General features: G+C 43.0%; 1 long non-coding RNA gene across 1 annotated transcript; it reads right to left on the reverse strand.

Annotated features, from left to right (window-relative positions):
• Positions 1-15,614: 15,614 nt before the first annotated feature.
• LOC130146207 (uncharacterized) lies at positions 15,615-16,456 on the reverse strand. Its single transcript, XR_008820788.1, has 2 exons — positions 16,071-16,456; positions 15,615-15,957 (listed from the first exon to the last, which is right to left on the reverse strand). It is a non-coding gene; the product is annotated as an uncharacterized LOC130146207 (long non-coding RNA).
• Positions 16,457-18,182: the final 1,726 nt, after the last annotated feature.

The raw sequence follows: 18,182 nt of genomic DNA on the forward strand, positions 1-18,182 counted from the left end.
AGATATTTGATGATTCCTAGGGTATTTTTAGAAAGCAATGCATTGCTGCGGTGTGCGACTGAAATATCACCCAGTGAGACTCTGGCATAATTAAGCAATGATTAATCAATACTTAACTAAAGAAATTAAGCTCAGGAGAAACAATTAATTGAAGTTAAGTGAACTTTGACAGCTCATATTAAACTAAGGCTCTAATTAACAAAAGCATTGTGCATCCTCTAAATGGAGGGACGTGCAGGCTTCAGGTGCTAAGGATAGAGTGAGTGTTATTCTGCAGATTTCTTGACGATGAGGAGTTACTGATGGGGAGCTTTATTTCAAGGCTTGGAAAGGAAGCTGATTTTTCTTTGGCTGTCCAAGATGCTGTTTGGGGACTTAAATCTAAGATCTGGCACTAAAGGTGGCTATCTGGAGGAACAAACGCAGTGCCTCCTGGTAGGGTTGGCAGCCTGGCCTCATGTACTTCAGGCCTGTATAATGTAGGGCCCAGCTTCTGGATGAGGTGGGGGGAACTACCTTAGGCCCGTGCCATCACAAGCCTCCCCAGTGCCAAGGGGCCTTGGCCTTTAGTGTCACTGAAGGTCTTCAGGCTCCACAGCCCAATTTCCCCTTGCAGCGCGGTGCCCTGACCCGAGCTGCTGGAGCAGCATTTCCCAGAGCCTCTAGGATATATTTTACCCTCTTGTTGCTCTCACACTGTTGTTCCCCTGCTGTCACCCTCATGGCCTCTGCCCTCTAAAGCCCCAGCAGTGCTTTTGTGGTGGTTTCTCATGGGAAGATGAATACCCCCAGCGTGGGACTCACTGCTTTCTTCCTCCCTTTTCTCGCCTTGTGGTTGCAGCTCCTGGTTCATGTTCAGGGATCCGGTGACCCACCTGCAGCACTGAGCGGCAGGCAGTGTCTGCCATAAGCTAAGCATGCAGCGGGACTTGGGGCCACCTCTGTGCAGGGCACAGCTGAGCCCCTCAGCCAAGCCGGGGGCGCCGGGGAGGGGGGCAACAGGTTTCCGCAAGGGCCACAGGCGGCCCAGGCAGAGGAGGAGGCAGCCGAGGGGGGAGCAGCAGCAGAGGCAGCCCCAGGCCGCAGCAGGAGGAGGGCAGGAGGTGCCGCAGGCCCGGAGCAGGGCTCCCCTGCAGCCCTGGCGAGCCCCCGCCGGGGCAGAGCCCCAGCCTGCAGCCCGGGGAGGGCCCCAGGCCGCAGCTGGGGGCTCTTTCCTGCAGGAGCTGCGGCCCTGGAGAGCCCCGGCGGGAGCAGGGGGTCCCTGAAGGGCTGCAGCCCGGGGCAGGGCCCGCGCTGGAGCAGGGAGACGGGGCAGGAGGCAGGAGTGGGGCTGAGGGGCTCACACGGGCTGACTGTAACAGAGTTTTCTTCTCTACTCTTGTGTCTTTATATTCTACCAAACCTAACTTTCACTTTTAGGGTTGATGAACACCATCAGCTATAGACCCAGCTAAGAAACCTTCATGTATCTGAACTTGTTTCAATATCTTTTTTGCAAACCTTTATCATGAAGCCACAGAGTTGGGATAGCTAGTCTAATCTTTATGACAAGATTGATTCATCTTCTGGGAGACAAACCTTGTGGAGAGGAGAAGAATGCAGGGAAGAGAAAAGCTCTCAACTACCACTGTTGTCTCTTGGCTCTCAGGAACTGCAACGGCACTGGTTCTATTTAAAGTAGCCAAGCTGTGTCCATTGAGCCCAGGCTGATGATGAGTTTTTGGCTGTAGACCCAACTCCATCAGTCCAAACAGTAGGCTTTTTTTTTTTTCTAACCCATTTCATTGCTAGTGAAGCATGCCAGAGGATGATCACATAAACAGTTTGTCAGGCAGGAGAGGTGTGAGGAGGCTAGTATGTCTCCACTTGGGGCTGAGTTGTAGGCAGTCATCTCTTCCACCTACCTAGCCCCCAAACAGATGTGTGTCTACAACCTTGAAGGTCACCTGTGACACCAAAGATGCCCAGCAAGAGGAGCAGCACAGAGCATTGTAAGGCATCACTCCCCAAGGTAGCATGCAGCACAGAGGTGCGCCCTTGGGCTCTTGTAAGGGACAGGAATGCAGGTTACAGCCCAACCTCAGCCCCACTCACCGAGGAGACTAATCCTTCTAGAGAGTAGGATCTTTTCTTGCTGTTTTTAGACACATTGGAGAGTGGCACAAGTCTGAGAAGATGGAAAAAAAACCCCAGCAAACAAACAAAAAGAGAGAGATGATTGGCTAGTGGCTTAATTGCTCTGTTAATTGCTTTGCCTCTGGTGCTCCCATCCCTGAGGAGAAAGGGCTTGAGGGTTATCCCAGCTGCTGTTAGTTCCCCTTAGTGAAGAGCAATTATCTCTCAGGCAGTCACTGCCAAATGTGGATGACACGAGCTAGCTCCATTCACAGTGATGGATGGGCATGAAACTAAACTTCATCCCTGGAATTAGCACTCAAATTAGGAGCTGACGTACCCTTATCTGTGTGGACTAGGCCTGACTGCACAACAGTGAAAATGTTGAGGCCTACCACACAAAGGTTCAGGTCCTCAGCCCAAGTCCACTGCTGGGGCCAGCTGGACATTTACTCATCTGTTTTTCCTCTTCTTGAGGTTTCTACAAGATTGCTGTGGCTGTGGAAGTATTCTGGGTGCTCTGCGTGGTGGTGTCAGTGTTTCCTATCTCTCATCAACCAAACCTGGACAAATCCGGTCCAGTGAGTCCCATGCTCCAGGGGAGTGGAGGAGCACTTGGAGTTCAGGTTATACACGGCTGGTGGAGGTAGTGGTCTGCTGCTTTGAAGACACAAAGGAGGAAGAGCAAGCTGAGAACTTGCACTGGTTTTGCTTTTTGAGTAGCTGTACAGCCATATCTTGGAGCTCCAGTTGTGCCAGGGTCCCATTCTGGGGGATACCTGCACTGGAGGGGAAGAGGCTTACCCTGCAGGAAATTCCAAATCCTAATGAGATGGAGGAAGAAAGCAAAACACCCCCCCCCCCCCAAAAAAAAACCCAAAACCACCCAACCAAACCAAACAAATGCAAGGAGTGAACTGACTTGCCTGTGGACACACAGAAGGCAGCAGCAGGGTGAGGAAGCACACCCTGTGCTGTCCCCATTAAAGCATAGTGCCTCTCCATTAAGGAGTCCCTGACCAGGCATACAATGTGTGAAGTGCATGTGGTGAGTTTTCCCAAGCAGCTATTTAAATATGCATTAATGCTGTGCTCCTGCCTGCCATAGTTCCTCTTCTTTATTCACCAAGTAGTGGGAGCTGTCTCTGGTTCATCAATTAAACCCAAGAGTGATGATTTTCAGAGGTATTGCTACATAGTGAAAGAAATTCATCCTTAGGCTAAAGGACAAAGCGCAAGGCCTAAGTGTTGTTAAATGGCTCATAAAGCATGTGCTGCCTCTTTAGCCAGAGTGAAAATCAGCCTCTGCTAACATAGGAAATATCCTGCTTTCTTCTGCCTTCCCCAGTCTTTTCATGATGATGAATCTCTTTCCTCTTGCTCCCCATTATTTCTGTAAATGAGAATATGCTGTAACATTGCTGAGGTTGGGCTAATTAAATCAGCTCTTTCTTATCTCATTGATCTGCATTTTAAAGCTGAGCTGATTAAGGATTGGAGACTATATTTGATTAGAAATATGTTTTTGCTGGTTGGTTACATCAAAGGGTAGATTACAGGAGAGCAGAGGAGCTGAACTCACATGGCTACTCTTCTTCCTGGTTGTTAAAAGGGGAAGAAAAATAACATGAAATAAAAAACAAATCCCAAGGTGCATTTCCTACCCATATTTTTTCACAGCAAGTGACAATACCTGTGGTTTATCTTCTGGAAAATTTTAATAAAAGATACATGAAACCATGACACAGAGGAAATATTTCCATAGGCTATTCAATGCTATGGACAGTGCTTTACTTAACATCAGGCAAAAAGCATGCTAAAAAAGCAATTGCTTCCTGGTTTGTGGGCAGTATCAGCAGAGTCATTCAACACCCAGAACAAAACCCTCACCTGGGCTGACAGCCAGAGCAAAGGCTCAGAGCAGGACCCTAGGCTGGTCCTCTGGGTGGGCAAATCACTCAAGCGTCGTGCAGTTTCTGTGGCATTTCCAGATGGCATGTCTGTATATATTATTAAAGAAAATAGTATGCCTGGTATGAATACCTGACAAAAGTCCTTCATGAGGGTCCTTCATTAAGGAAACGTTTTTGATATCTCCAAGGATGCCTCATCCTTGTCTCAAAGAGGACTTTCTCAGGGAAAAGGGAACTAGGGAAAAGGACAGAGGGCAGAAGCTACCAGCTTAATTTCTGTTCCTCTGAGTTTTCCAGGAAGACTCAGTGCCATATTTTGTACCACAAATTTGAAGATGGCAAGGAACCAGCTCTCATGTGACCTCCTGTGTTGGGCCACCATGCACCTATCAGAATAGCTACTAATTTTTCCTCGGTAGGATTGGGACTGACCCAGTGACTTTATTCTTGTGTACCACTGTTGAATCATACTAGGAGATCCAACAGACCCTCTTAGACCTTCCTCTTCCAGACCACTCCAGAGTGAGGCTGTGCTGCACTTCTCGGAGCGAATGTAGGGAGGTGCTCCTCTCTGTCACCTCTGTACCCATACAACATCATGCATGCTGCTCGGTTGTTCCTCTTCACCTTTTCATCTCAGGCTTCACCCATGGTTCTGACCTGAACTACAATGGCAACTACTAGAAGCAATTTGTTTCATTCATTCCCTGCAGCCACCATCCTGATGATGGTCTAGTGACTCATTTTGTCAGTGGCTTTAAGCAGCTTCTTTGGAAGAGCTTGTTGTAAGTGGGTGTCAGGATACTTACGTTCATGGCTTGGCTCTGAGGTCAACCAATCAGAACAGAGGATGTAGGGAGAATCTCATAGATCTGGCATGTTCATTTGGAAAGGCAGCATAGCCATGACAAAACATAGGCTAGGAGAAAAGACATGCAAGTTTTACTCCTAGAGTAATACTATGCAATATTATGCTTTACTAATGAAATGTAATAAGTAGGTAGAGAGGAGCAGAAGACTAAAGAAATTTTTAATTTCACCTTCCTGAAGAAAGAGACTGTGGTTAGGAATAAGACACAGGCAACAACATTAACCATTGTTCCTAGATCATCCCAGTGCACTTTTCTGAATACCATAATCAACTGCAGGAATGAGTTTCTCTCTCTGGCTGCACCCTTCTTTCCCCATTTTACTTGAAATGTTCATGTGAGGGGATTGCAAATATGCAAGAGTGTAGGAACTCTAGCAAGTTTCATGCTTTCTACTCAGCGACAGTAATAAATGAGGATGACAGGCTAATTGCAGGAAGATTTTTATCAAAACCAACACCCTAGACATCAAGATGTCTATGTTCAGAAACAGCTTTAGACCTAGTCCTTAAAATGGGATCAAAAGACAGTGAAAAGTAACCTGTGAATAAGCTCTAACCGCCAAACAAAATACAGCTCATCTGGCATGGGATTTCTGAAATGTCTGATCTGGAGAGGAACAAAACTAAATGTTATCTGTTCATGGCTTATCGTTTTTCAGTTGTGTCACAAGTAAGCTAGTGCAAGTACTTATTTATTTACTATGAACAAATACAGATGTTTACCTTTAAATGAGAATTAAAGAAACTGTCTGCAAGAGATTAATCATAGTATGCCATGATGAGATTTGATAAGCATGAGATGCATGTAAGAATTATTTTTCTGGTTTTGCAGTGGCTGTATTTACCTGTATTACTGCTCAGAGTGATAATAGCAGCTCTAGTGGCATTACTATTGAAATCTATGTATGAAATTTCCCTTGAACCAAAAGAATTTGTCGTGGAATGACAAAGCTGAGAAAGGTGACTCCAAAGCTTGTGAGTCTCCTGCCAGAAGACTGTGATGGCTGTTAGTGGTTGCTTAAGTTAGAAGGGACTGAACGTGCTTTGTCCTTCAGAGGTGGATTTCACATAGCTTGTTTTGTTTTTATGTGTTAGGCAGCGGGAATTGCAAAGAAAGTGGTCAGGATGCAGCTCTCAGAGTTTACCCTCAGATGTGCAGTGTGTTTACTTTCTTCACATAAACTGAGCAAGACTTAGCATTTTTGTGAAGCCATCCACTACTGGAAGTGCATCAATTAAAATATGTATTAAAAAGCCAATTCATCTTTGAAGCCAATATCTGATCACATAGCTGAGCTTTCCTTGTTAAATGCCAATTCCACATGGAATTTATAAGTAATCAATAATTCACTTCTATTAACTATGTGACAGCAGAATTGATCCCATTTTAAATCTCCTGAAGGTTCTCTCTAACAGACGATTGCAGCAGCCTAAAATGACGGCCTCTGTTAAACCCAAATTATAGGCTTATTTATGGTATTCAGTTCTTGTATTTTTCCAAACAGGAGGTCAACTTCTAGCCCAAAGCAGTCCTACAGTGCCTTTTGAGCTAATGTTTCATTTAAAAGAGCTCTTTCAAGAACATTTGTACTTTGATTCGTTAGTTTCCTTTGTAAGGCAGTATAGGAGATACCGGTTTAAGAGACCCTGCGATAGTGAAAGTAATAGTGTCTGAGTAATATTGGAGGTGGAGTTGACAGTGTGTATTGAGGACACATTTGAGTGAAACGGTGTTGCTAATTTTGCTTTATTTTTTATTACAGTGATTAATGGAAATAGTTGGTCTCCTGAATTCAGGGTTGTTATTTTGCCTAGGTTTTATATAGTCTGTTCAACAGGAGCTACATATACATGTTTGCATGGAAGTGAGGGGGCCACTAGCCAATTCCTTTCCTCAATTGTGTTTGGATGTAGTGTGGCATTTCTAAGGAACTCTTTTCCTGAAGAAGATTCTGGCCAGAAGCTGTTAGGAAAAAAGGTCCTGTTAGGGTTATTGCCTGTGATTTCTGGGCCTGTGGATATTTTTTGCTGAGGGTTCAGGGGTTGAATTCAAGCCAGAGTTCAAGAAGTCAAATTTTGTTGACTAATGAGTGCTGGATGCTCACTCAAATTTCTAGGGAAGCAAACAAGAAAAAGAGGAATTTCCCCTACTTTTTTTTTTTTAAAAAAAACAACTCTAGGCTATAAAAAAAATAAAATACTCTAGTCAGAGAGACTCAGCTTTGAGCAGGACTGAATAAAACCCAGAGGTCCCTTCCAACCTATGTTTTTTTATGGCCTTTAATTTATTTTGAGTATGTATTTTTGTCATGAGAAGAAGCATAAGCAAACCCAAAATATCCTGTCGTAATCTGGTGAGGGCTGTTTTGGATAGAAGAGGCCCAGGCAAAGATGAAGACCTGAATGTGAGTTTTCACAGGTTAACAGGTGTTTCCCTCCCCATACACACATTCCACCTGTTTTCCCACAAAAAGACTCAGAACTGACAAATGAAGATTTCCAAATACGAAGATAATTTGAAAAAATAATCCTCTAAAGGTCTGTTATAGTGATGCTTTACATCTATAAGACAATTCAAAAGTGTATTATTTCTGGGTTTTTTTTTTTGTTTGTTTGTTTGTTTTAGCAAAGTATCAGTTCTTTTAAAAATCTCCAGTGGTGCAGAGGAACCAAGCCCATGTGTCTCTGTCTGTGTAATATAGGTTTCCTGTCCCAGGTCTCCTCTCCATGTAGTTGACATCCCGACACAGTCTGGGAAACCCGTTTTTTGAGCCCTGTTCAGCCCAAACCCATGTACAGAAGAGACCTCAGCAGCAGCAATTTGTGTATTTGAAGGCAGGTCGTTCGCAGAAGCACAGGACTAAGCAGGGCAGAATTCTCTTTCTTAGATTCCTTCCTCAGGTCTTGGTTGCACTATGTCATGCAATGGGGAGGGATAATTGTGTCTTTGACAAACTCCATGCATAAAGAAGTATCCCACAGATAAGCTGTGACTTCATACCATCCACGGCTGCTGAACAGACACATCCATGTGCCTAACCAGCTGTGTCTTCAGCAAATTTCGCCTAGATTAATAAACTAATTTTCATAAATGAAATGCCAGTTAAAAGCTTAGAAAACGGAGGCAATGCCGCACTTGTTCAAAAAGTCTTGCTGATCAGTGTAAAAGGAAACTACCTTGGAGGTGCTTGTAATCAATAGGGCATTATCGTACATGCTGGAGTTCTGTTCTTACACCTTTTGCTGGGACACTGTACAAATAGCAGCACCTGCGGTCTCCACCTCAGGCTGGAGGAAGCCTGAGCTCTCAACAGCTGCTTACATGACGATGGTTGCCTCCAGACACCCGAAAGTGCAGGGATCATGGGAAAATGCAGCACTGCAATGCAGGCTGGTAGCCTTCCCTACTGAAGGACCTCCAGCCACTGCAGATTCTGCTTTGTCCCCATCCTTGCACGTATACTGTCTTCTAACTTTACCTTTAATAAGTGTCTTGTTAGGAGAGCTTTTCATATTTGAATGTGCTGATTGAGCCAGTGTGAGATATAGAAAGCAAACAGTGACTGTATCTCAAGAGCCTTTTTCAAGGCTACAGGATGAACAAACTGGTAGCAAACAAAGAAGAAACTATTATGAATGTTCCCCTAATCTCAGATCCTTCATGACTGTCTATCCCAGGGCCAGTTTTGTAAGGAACAAATAGTAATGAAAAATGGTTATGAGAAACTGGAACTTGCAGTTTGGTCTTTTAACATATTTAATCCTTAAATTGCTTTCAGAAGAGAACGAATATTTAAGATGTCTCATTGAAACAGGAGGCGCTTCTCAGTTTAGCAAATCTTCCTCTAAGGGTTGTATGAGGATTAAAAGTTAACACTACTCTTTTTAAATGTGTAGTCTCATTACTATTGATCCTACCATAACTGAAATATCACACATTTACATTCACTGGGATAACGTACAGCACAACAATTTTTGGATGCTTTAACAATCTAAGAAACTCAAACTGCAACAATCAGCAGCTAATGCTGCACACCAGATGAAATAAGCAATAAATTCAGAGTGAAAAAATTTAAATGGCAGGCAAAGCACTGTAAAAATACCTTTGTGGGAATAAAAGAAACATCTTTGAACTCCTGTGAGTTACAACAGGTTTTAAACTCTTAATGATGGTACCCTGGCTAATAGGGCAACAGCCCCTGAAAGCATAGGTCAGCTTTCCACCTGTCTAATGTCATGTCCAGCCAGTTCTTGTCCTTTATCTCCCTGGTGTTGTAAAGCTGATGAGGGACAGAAGCTGACTGAAGACTGTAGCACCCAGTTTTTCAAAGACCAAATGTTGTTTAATGTTTAGTTGGAAATCTGTGTGCAGATTTAAGCCTGGGCTGTTACTTTAATAACAGCTCTGGTTACTATGTTTGCCCCAAAAGAGGTCAATCCGAGGGTTGTATTAGACTCCAAAGTCAATTAGAGTAGCATTAGAGCAGATTTTGTTTATCATTGTAGTTATAAAAAGTATTTTTTGGTATTTTTCCAGCCTGTCGGGCTATCTAAAGTATGACAAGGGATGTTACTTAACAACACCCGGAGGCCTTTGAGGGAACAAAGGCTGACTGATTAGCCTTAACTTGTCATTTTCTGATGAATTCCTTTGAACAAAAAGTAATTCAGGCATGTGGCTAATGATAGTTTTGAAGGACACAATGGGAAAATATGGGGAAAGTTAGAATTTTATTAGGGTTATAGATTCAAAAATAGGAGATTTGAAATCAGCTGTAAGGGATGGTAGAGGGTGTTTTAAAAACAATACAAATGCTATAAAATAAGACACAGTTGCTTTGCTTTTTATAAGGCATCTTTATATGTACAGTAATGAAAAATCCTTCTTCAGCTTGCTTAGGAAGTAGTAAAATCAGGTGTGAAATGGGTTTTGTGTTCTATGAAAATCTGAGGTTCCAACAACTGACCTTCTCTAAGACTAAATTAACAATGTGCAAAATTTCACACAAAACATACAGAGGAAAACCTAGACAGAGATAGGATTTCTCTCTGAAATCGGAAGCCTAGGTTACAAATGCCAGCTTTATCTTCAGGAGAAGGACTGGGACGCCCCAGATCAGAGCAATTTCCTCTACTATATTCTTCAAGGAAACCTGATTGTTGCCATCATGGGCTTTTGCTTTTAACTAATTATAGTTTTCCAATGAAATACAGTTTTACTTGTTGCCTATGTTGAGTATGAACAGGGTGGCAGGGGGTGTGAGTAATGTTGACATGCCATTACCACAGTAGCTCTCATGAGGATACTGTCAGTGTGTTACACAAATTAACTGATGTCTTCTGATCACACAGAAGTGGCAGGCAGGTATGATCAGTTCAAAGAAAGCTGAAATATTATACAGGGAAACTGAAACTATCGTAAGTGCTGGAGAAGCATCAGTGGGATGAAATTCAGCAGTTCAAAATGCAAAGTCACACAGTTTGGGCCGATAAGGAGTTCTGCAATGGCTGGGGACATGACTTGGCAAGACAAAGAGGTAGACATAGTGACTGATCACAGGAAAGTTATGAGTTCAAAACACAAGCCTGTATTGTATCAGAGAAGATGTTTTCATTGGGGAAGAGTGAAGAATTTAATAGCCCTGTACTAGACTCTATGAAAACTCATCTGGAATTCTGACTGCCATACTGGTTATGCTTCTGCAAGAATCATGCACTCAAACTGGGTAAGGGTCAGGGAAAAACAGGTAGTTAGTTGTGATACAAAAAGCCATAAAGAATCAGACTAAAGGCATATGCAGTGCAGTAGCCTGTCTCTGATGGTGACCAAGAGTAAAAGCTTAACAAGAAGTGTAAAACAGAATAAGCATGCATAATAGTCCTCCAAAATGCTTGTCAGTCTTCAGCAAATTTCAATTTAAAGGCTTCCTGAGCAAGAGGTGTTACTTTTGTCTTTAATATCTTCAGAAGACTTTTCCCTCTACTGGATTTGCTCCCATACCTGCTTTTGCTCACTTTGCTTGCAGTTTGCTTTCTGAACCAAAGTGATCTTTCAGCATCTCTGTGGCAGCAGGGCCCTCTGCACTCACAGGATGTGGGAAAACAATCAGCTTTTGCTTCTTTTTGAATTGATCCTTGTTATTTCCTCTAATGTAACTAATTCTTGTTTTTAAGAAGACAATGAACAATTATTCCCTGTTCATTACGTTCTCTCTAACAGTAATCTGGGAAATGGAAGTGCCTGTCTTACACCAAGACAGCTTGGCTTGTTAATTTTAACACAATTAAGGATAACAGAACATGACTGCGATCTATAAATGGGCACTGGGCTACACACCAGTCAAAAGCAAAAGTGGTTTCAGCTAAAGAAAAATTTTTTCCAGAGAACAAAAGAATATTAAGAATGAGTAAATTTAAGTTGAAAAGGAGAAGAAAGTTTTTAGCCATGAGGACAGTGAGACTCTGGGATAGTCTTCTGGTCATGAGTTGGCTTTAACTGAGCTATAATTGTACAAATAGATCTATTACTTTTGAAGAAAAAAAGTTTCATTTTTTCCTACGAGCCTAAGAGATCAATTGCATCAGGCATGTAAAATTTGCACAAATGGAAATGGCTTGGCTGGTGTCATTTCAGGTTGCCTTTGAGTCTCTTGCCTGAATAGTTGTGACCCATTTCTAAGAGGATCAAGCATGGCCTTCTACTTATGTCTGCAGAGGTACTTGAATGCATGACCCAGATGCTTTAATCACACAGGCACAGGCCCCACCCCCCCACCCCCCCACCCCCCCCGCCTTGGGGGGGCTGGAAAGAACCCTGAATGATTTAAAGATAAAACATACAATTAAATAATGAAAAAAGTCATATAGCATGATGGCAGAGGACCCCACTTGATGAGCTGGGAAGGCTCTTCCCATTCCCTGCCCTATTTTGGAGAATAAGAAAGTAGGTGATTTATTTAATCCACTCAATTCCTGTCACTGCAGGACTATAATTTAACACTGTATCTCCCCCCACAACATTTTATCCCCTTTAGCTCTAAAGCTTCCTCGGATGGAGTGTTGTTCCAACACTTCCCCCAGAGGACTCTGCTCTCCTGTCTAATAAATTTCACAGTTAGGAAGCTTTCTTTGATGCTTTGTCACTCACAGCCACATAAGAATGGATAAGGAGCTGGCTTCAGACGTCAGAGATGGAGGGTACTTATGTACATGGGAACAGTCCTGAAAGGAGCGAGATGAAGGACTACCGCAAATATCAGCAGCATGGTTACCTTTGCTCACCTTATATAGCAGGGATCTAGCAAGAAATGTGAAGGTGTGAATTTCAGCACTTATGAAAATGCCAGATTTATAGCTTTAAATAGCAAAGTCTTCTGCCTCTCCACAAAACAAATATAGCAGGATGTCCACTGTGAGAGTTTTCTCACAAGTAAGCATCACCCTGAGAGTGAAAAATAGCGAATAGGCACCCAAAGTGGGTAAAAAATGGTTTTTCATCCCCTGACCTATAGAAATTGAAGCAGGGTCACTAGTTTATTGCACTGTTGACTTTTGACATGGAGCAAATGAAATATCCTTCTTGTTATCGATATGGGTTCATTTTAACGTGGCAATGGAAGATTTCCTTTCCAATTTCCAATCACCAAAATCACCCTGTCACCTGTCAGTGGCTTTAAAAACAATGTCATGGAAGGTGATTTGGGCTAAGTTGTCATCTATAAAATATTTATTATAATGCGATATATGGGTTTCAGTCACTTAGTGCATCTTGCAGCAACTGCTAGATGGGTTAAAGACCAAATTACTCAATCCTAATGGCATACACAGTTCTTGCACAGTATTTTTATTGCTAATTACTTGGTGGCATTATAGTCACATAAAATAAGACCAATATGGACATGGATTTTTGGGCAGCCAGTTTGGACCTCTCCTGTGTAGCTCTTTACCTTGTCAGCAGAGGTGAATCACTAGTTGAAGCAAGATCCAACCTGAAACTGGTGTGTTTAATTACCCTTGAAAAAAGAAAGGTCAAAATAGGACAGGACTGACAAAGTCAGTTCAGCCTCTGGACAGAGTCCAAGCTTCAGTCCTAACTGTCATCTCCTTGTTTCTTCTTTTGGAGGAGTCTACATTTAAGTGTAGTTGTAAGACGTTCACACTGCACATTTCTGTAGTTCTTTCTCTCTTTTTCTCCTTCTCTTCTTTTTTCTCTCCTTTCCCTCTTCCCCAGTTCCTTTCTTCCTCCCTCTCCCCCTTCTCTCTCTCTCTCCCCCTCCCTTGCTCTATTTCTTTTTCTTCCATGTTAGGACTTAGAATTTTCTTTTCTATTCTTATTCTTATTCTTATTCTTATTCTTATTCTTATTCTTATTCTTATTCTTATTCTTATTCTTATTCTTATTCTTATTCTTATTCTTATTCTTATTCTTATTCTTATTCTTATTCTTATTCTTATTCTTATTCTTATTCTTATTCTTACTCTTTTATTCTTATTCTTATTTTCTTATTCTTATTTTCTTACTCATTTTCTATTTCTACTATTTTTGTGACAAGCCCAGTGTCAGGGTCCAGAGTGGATTGGCTGCTCTTTGGGCTGGAGGCTATGGGAGCTCTCCTGGGGCAGTAGGGCAGGACCTCACAGCCAGGACCTATCACCACCATCGCCCAGCCAGTAGTGAGGCAGGCTTGGGAAGCAGCCAGGGAAATCATAGAATCACAGAACGGTTTGGGTTGGAAGGGACCTTAAAGATCATCTAGTCCCAACCCCCTGCCATGGGCAGGGACACCTTCCACCAGACCAGGCTGCTTAAAGCCACATCCAGCCTGGCCCTGAGCACTAAACACCTCCCTCGGGATGCGAATGGGTCAAGTCCAGGCTAAGATGTCAACCTGTGGGTGGGAGTCAGGATCAAGCCCAGTGAGGGGATCCAGGGTGAGACACAGCCTGAGATGGCCAGGCAAGGCCATGGGCTGGCACTGAGCTGGCCCCCAGACCCAGCAGCTGGAACGCCCAGTGTCGGGGGGCTCTTAGAGCCTTGCCACATAGTCATCATGCAGATATTATATAGGGACACATACATGTTGCATATGCACATCTGTGCATAAATATACACACAGAGAGAGGCACACTGATAGAATCAATTAAAAGCTCTCTCTGTCACACTCTAGTTTTGCTGATCATTAATCACAGATGTCTGATACTTTTCTATTTCAAGTCAAAGACTCTCAGTCTTCTTTATAGCAATCAATACACTGGGATCACTGGGATCATCTCACAAAGTCTGTGCATTTTTATTCCAAAGATCTGTCAGAGCAATAACCATATGATTCTGACCCATGTAAGAGGATTTGGGTAATGCATGTATAAGACTGCTTGTTTCATATCTATAATTCATTTGCTGCTTGATCTCTTGGGGGAGCGGGGGGAATCATGGCAGCTGTTTAACAACCCACAGTTACAACAGAAAGTAAAGGGAGCTACAATTCAGCTGAAAAAACATGTAAAGATTGTGCTCACTGGGCCAGGGAATCTGGACTAACATTCCTAGTTTTGTAAGAAGTGTTGGGGGATTTTTAATGACCATAAGATCCTTGACTTCACAACTCAGTCAGAAATACAATAGCCATAATAACATACTGTAGTGATAGTATTCTTACAACTACAAAGTTGTAAAGATGTACAAAAGGAAAAGTTAGTGTAGAGAAGAAATACCATTTATTAGACCAACAGAGACATCTGGAAAAAAGCAGACAGGCTTTCATGTACAAAGACCTTTCTGCAACTCTCAAACAGAGAAAATAGATGTGAAGCTAAGTAGGGCAAGGTGTAATTGCTCTGAATTTAACATTATCATGTTAATTGTTTGAGAGAAAACTTGGCTGATGAAAGTGGTCTCTTATGGGACAGAGAAGGATGGGTTATTACTGTCCCCGTAACCGTGTGGGCAGCAGGATGTGGTACACTTGGACGATGGCAGCACTGACCCATGTCTAGCAAGTAAATACAAGGGTGTTGCTTGAACTAAGAGATTTCTGCAACCCATTGCCCCAGTTACTGTTTCCTAGCTCTGTGTCCCCTAATTTCCACCGATACACCCCTTTGGGCGGAGGACAGGAGGACAGGCTGCTGCTTCTTATTTTTCTTTTTTTTTTTTTTTTTTTTTTTAATCAGCCTTCTAGTTCATGAGCAGAGAGCAGAAAATACCATCTTTAAGTTGCAAGATATTGTGACACTTCTACATGGAGTGAGGTTTGTTGCATCTATGGATACAGTCAACAAATCATTCAATTTTTCTGTTGTCAGCAACATTGGAACCCACTCAAGGGAGCTGAGAAATCAATTGTACTGAGGCTCAACTCCTTCAAACAAAATGAATAAAAAAAAGAAAGATTGTAAGGGTAAAATTAGAAGGACTATTCCAAGATTATTTCCCTCTCCCCTTAATCAAGACTGGCAAACATTCGTTAAAAATTACACATGTTTTTGAATGAGAAATATTTAGAATGGACAGAAAAAGCTGCAGGGGAATTTTTCTTACCATTCTGTCATGCTAAAAAACAAAAAAATCATTGGGAAGTGGTGACAAAGGTCAGAAAGGATTTAATAAAATGGAAAGGTCTGAGAAGCCAACTTCTCAGTGATTTTTTCTTTTTTCTTTTCTTCCCCCCCCCCCCCCCCCCCCCCGCCCCCGCATACAACTGAGTTAGTCAGTCTCGCCCCCGCATACAACTGAGTTAGTCAGTCTTAGGGTGCCTTTGTGGAACTACAATCAGAGAAAACTGCTATTGGCCAAAAGGCCCTCTTTTCCTTTTAAATTTATCGCTTCTTTAAAAACAAGCAAAAACCCAAACAAATGCAAAGTGTTTGGAAGATGACATGGAACCAAAACTATCAAAGTTTTGCTTATCAGACGTCAGATGAAGTGTATATGATCCTTTGAATGGTGGATTCTTTTCTCCAGTCATCAGTAGACACTGACCCAAAGCTGCATGTCTTTCGGAGAGACATGCTTGGGTTCACCGATGCTCATTTCCTGCTGTGTTGGCCAGGTGTCCTCTTCTGGAATTGAAGGGGGGACAAATCAATGTCTCCTCCTCTGTTTCATGGCTGGGTGGGTGTATGCACACACCACAGAGTGCCTGTGGTGTGCAGAGAGTTCAGCACATACTTACTGTGTGACTAGTCAGTGTGCCGTTTTATGGATACACATGGGTAGACAGCAGTTGGGCACATCCTTGCATGCTTCCAGCCTGAGATTCAGGGAATTACAGGATGAGGGTGGGTTTGTCAGAAAGATGCTGCTGCTTCCAGAACTATCCATACAGAGTAGGACATAGAGAAAACAGCTGCAGGTCTGGTGGATGATAAGTTCAATGTGAATCTGAAACATGTCCTTGCAGCAAAAGCCAGCTGCACAGAAAGCAAGAACGTAGCCAGCAGGTCAAGAGAAAGGGTTGTGCTCTTCTGTTTGGCACTTGTGATACAGCACTGGGAATCCAGTATGGACACTGGCACAGTCACAAAACAGGCATGGACATAACTGGGGTGAGTCTAGCGGGGGGGTGTGAGTCTAGCAGGGGGGTACCTTGTGGGTCAGCAGCTGGGGCACAGGGCATGGCAGGATAGACTGAGAGAACTGAGAGAAACAGGTTTGTTCAGCCTGGTGAAGGGAAGAGTATGTAGCAGGAGGGTGTGTAGAGAAGACACAGCCAGACTCTTCTTAAAGACCTACAGCAACAGAAGAAAAAGGAAACAAATTCTACTTGCAACACAGGAAATACTATCTCAGTGTAAAGGAAAAAAATCTCTATGAGAGCGGTCAGCTAGGGTCCCAAAAATACAGTGGGATCTCCATCCTTTGAGATACTCAAAATTCATCTGAACAAGGCCTAGAGTAACCTGCTCTTCCTAGACTTTCTTTGAGCAGCAGATTGGACTAGAAACCTCCAGAGGTCCCTTCCAAACTGACTTTTTCTGCAGTCCTGTGACACAGCCTTCTCCAAAGTACCTTCTGACACTACTGAAGATCTAGCTGTGGACTTCTTCCTAATTGCAGTTTTTCCTGGATGCCAATGTTTTTGCCATATGGTAGGAGAAGAAAGAATGATGGATACAAGGCAGGGTGAACTTCCAGAAATAAATCTCATCTCTGCATCTTGCTTCCCATGCATGCCTACAGAGACCTGGTAAAAGTTGGTGGCTAGGAGAGAGTCATAGCATGGAGCTGGTTGAACCGTGAGCTGTTCAGTTCAGAGCTGGAGTCCTGGTGGGTATTTCTGTATATCTGAAACTGAAACGAGTCAAAGGCTCACCACAGTGAAGGGTAGGTCAACTGCAGACAAAACCAGACCCATTTTTTTGAATGGATGTCCTCAAACATTTTTGTATTGCGAAGGCTCAGTGAATTACTGTAAGTCAGCTGAATGGGCCTAGCTGATCCTGCTTTGACTGCAAGGTAAACTGCTTTGACACTTACGGTGGTTTAGACTTATGTGTTTCACCTTTTTGTTGGTCTGGGTCCGCAGACAGTCAGTGATGGGAGTTTAACTGACACACCACAGTCCATCGAAGTCCTGTAAATTAGATCATATGCTTCTATTGAAGGAGGGAGAAAATGAAACATATAAGCTCAGCACTCTGCAACGGTCAAAAAGATATGGTGAAGAACAGGGAGCAACACAGAGCATGCTTCTAAGCAGCTGCAAAAGTATCACGAGTTCCCAGGTCTTGGGCGCTCTATTTGGATGTTTATCCTCACAGAGGAAGCAGTACAACTAGAAAATATGATGTGTGTGAACTAAATCATGAAATAGCTTCCACAGGAGAAGACATGACCTAGGCTATCAATCACCAGCTTGGAAAAGAGGTGTTTGCAGGGGTGATAAGAGAGAAGATGAATGGAGCTAGGTGGGCTAGATGGACCTCAGGCACTAGGGTTGTTTTTGTGGTCTTACTGGCCCCACTGAACACTCCTCTTCTTTGGATGCCTTCTGGATCACAGCCATGAAACTGAGAGCAGAATCAAAGGATCTCTGCTTTGTGATACTTGTCTGAGCTCTGCCTTGAGTACTTTACAAGTTTTCTACCTGCCTTTGCTTGACACCAGGGAAACTGATGGCTCTCTGCCAACCTTTGTCAACAGCATGTACAAGGACAACATTTGCAAGACAAAATGACCAGCGCTAAGATTTCTCTATAAAGAGGGTGCTTTACCGAAAGGTCTGTTCTGCATCTAAGAGGTTAATAAATATTCACTGAGACTCATCAATGTCAAGACTAAAACC

This window comes from Falco biarmicus, chromosome 3 (assembly GCF_023638135.1).
Source record: "Falco biarmicus isolate bFalBia1 chromosome 3, bFalBia1.pri, whole genome shotgun sequence".
NCBI classification, from domain to species: Eukaryota; Metazoa; Chordata; class Aves; order Falconiformes; family Falconidae; genus Falco; species Falco biarmicus.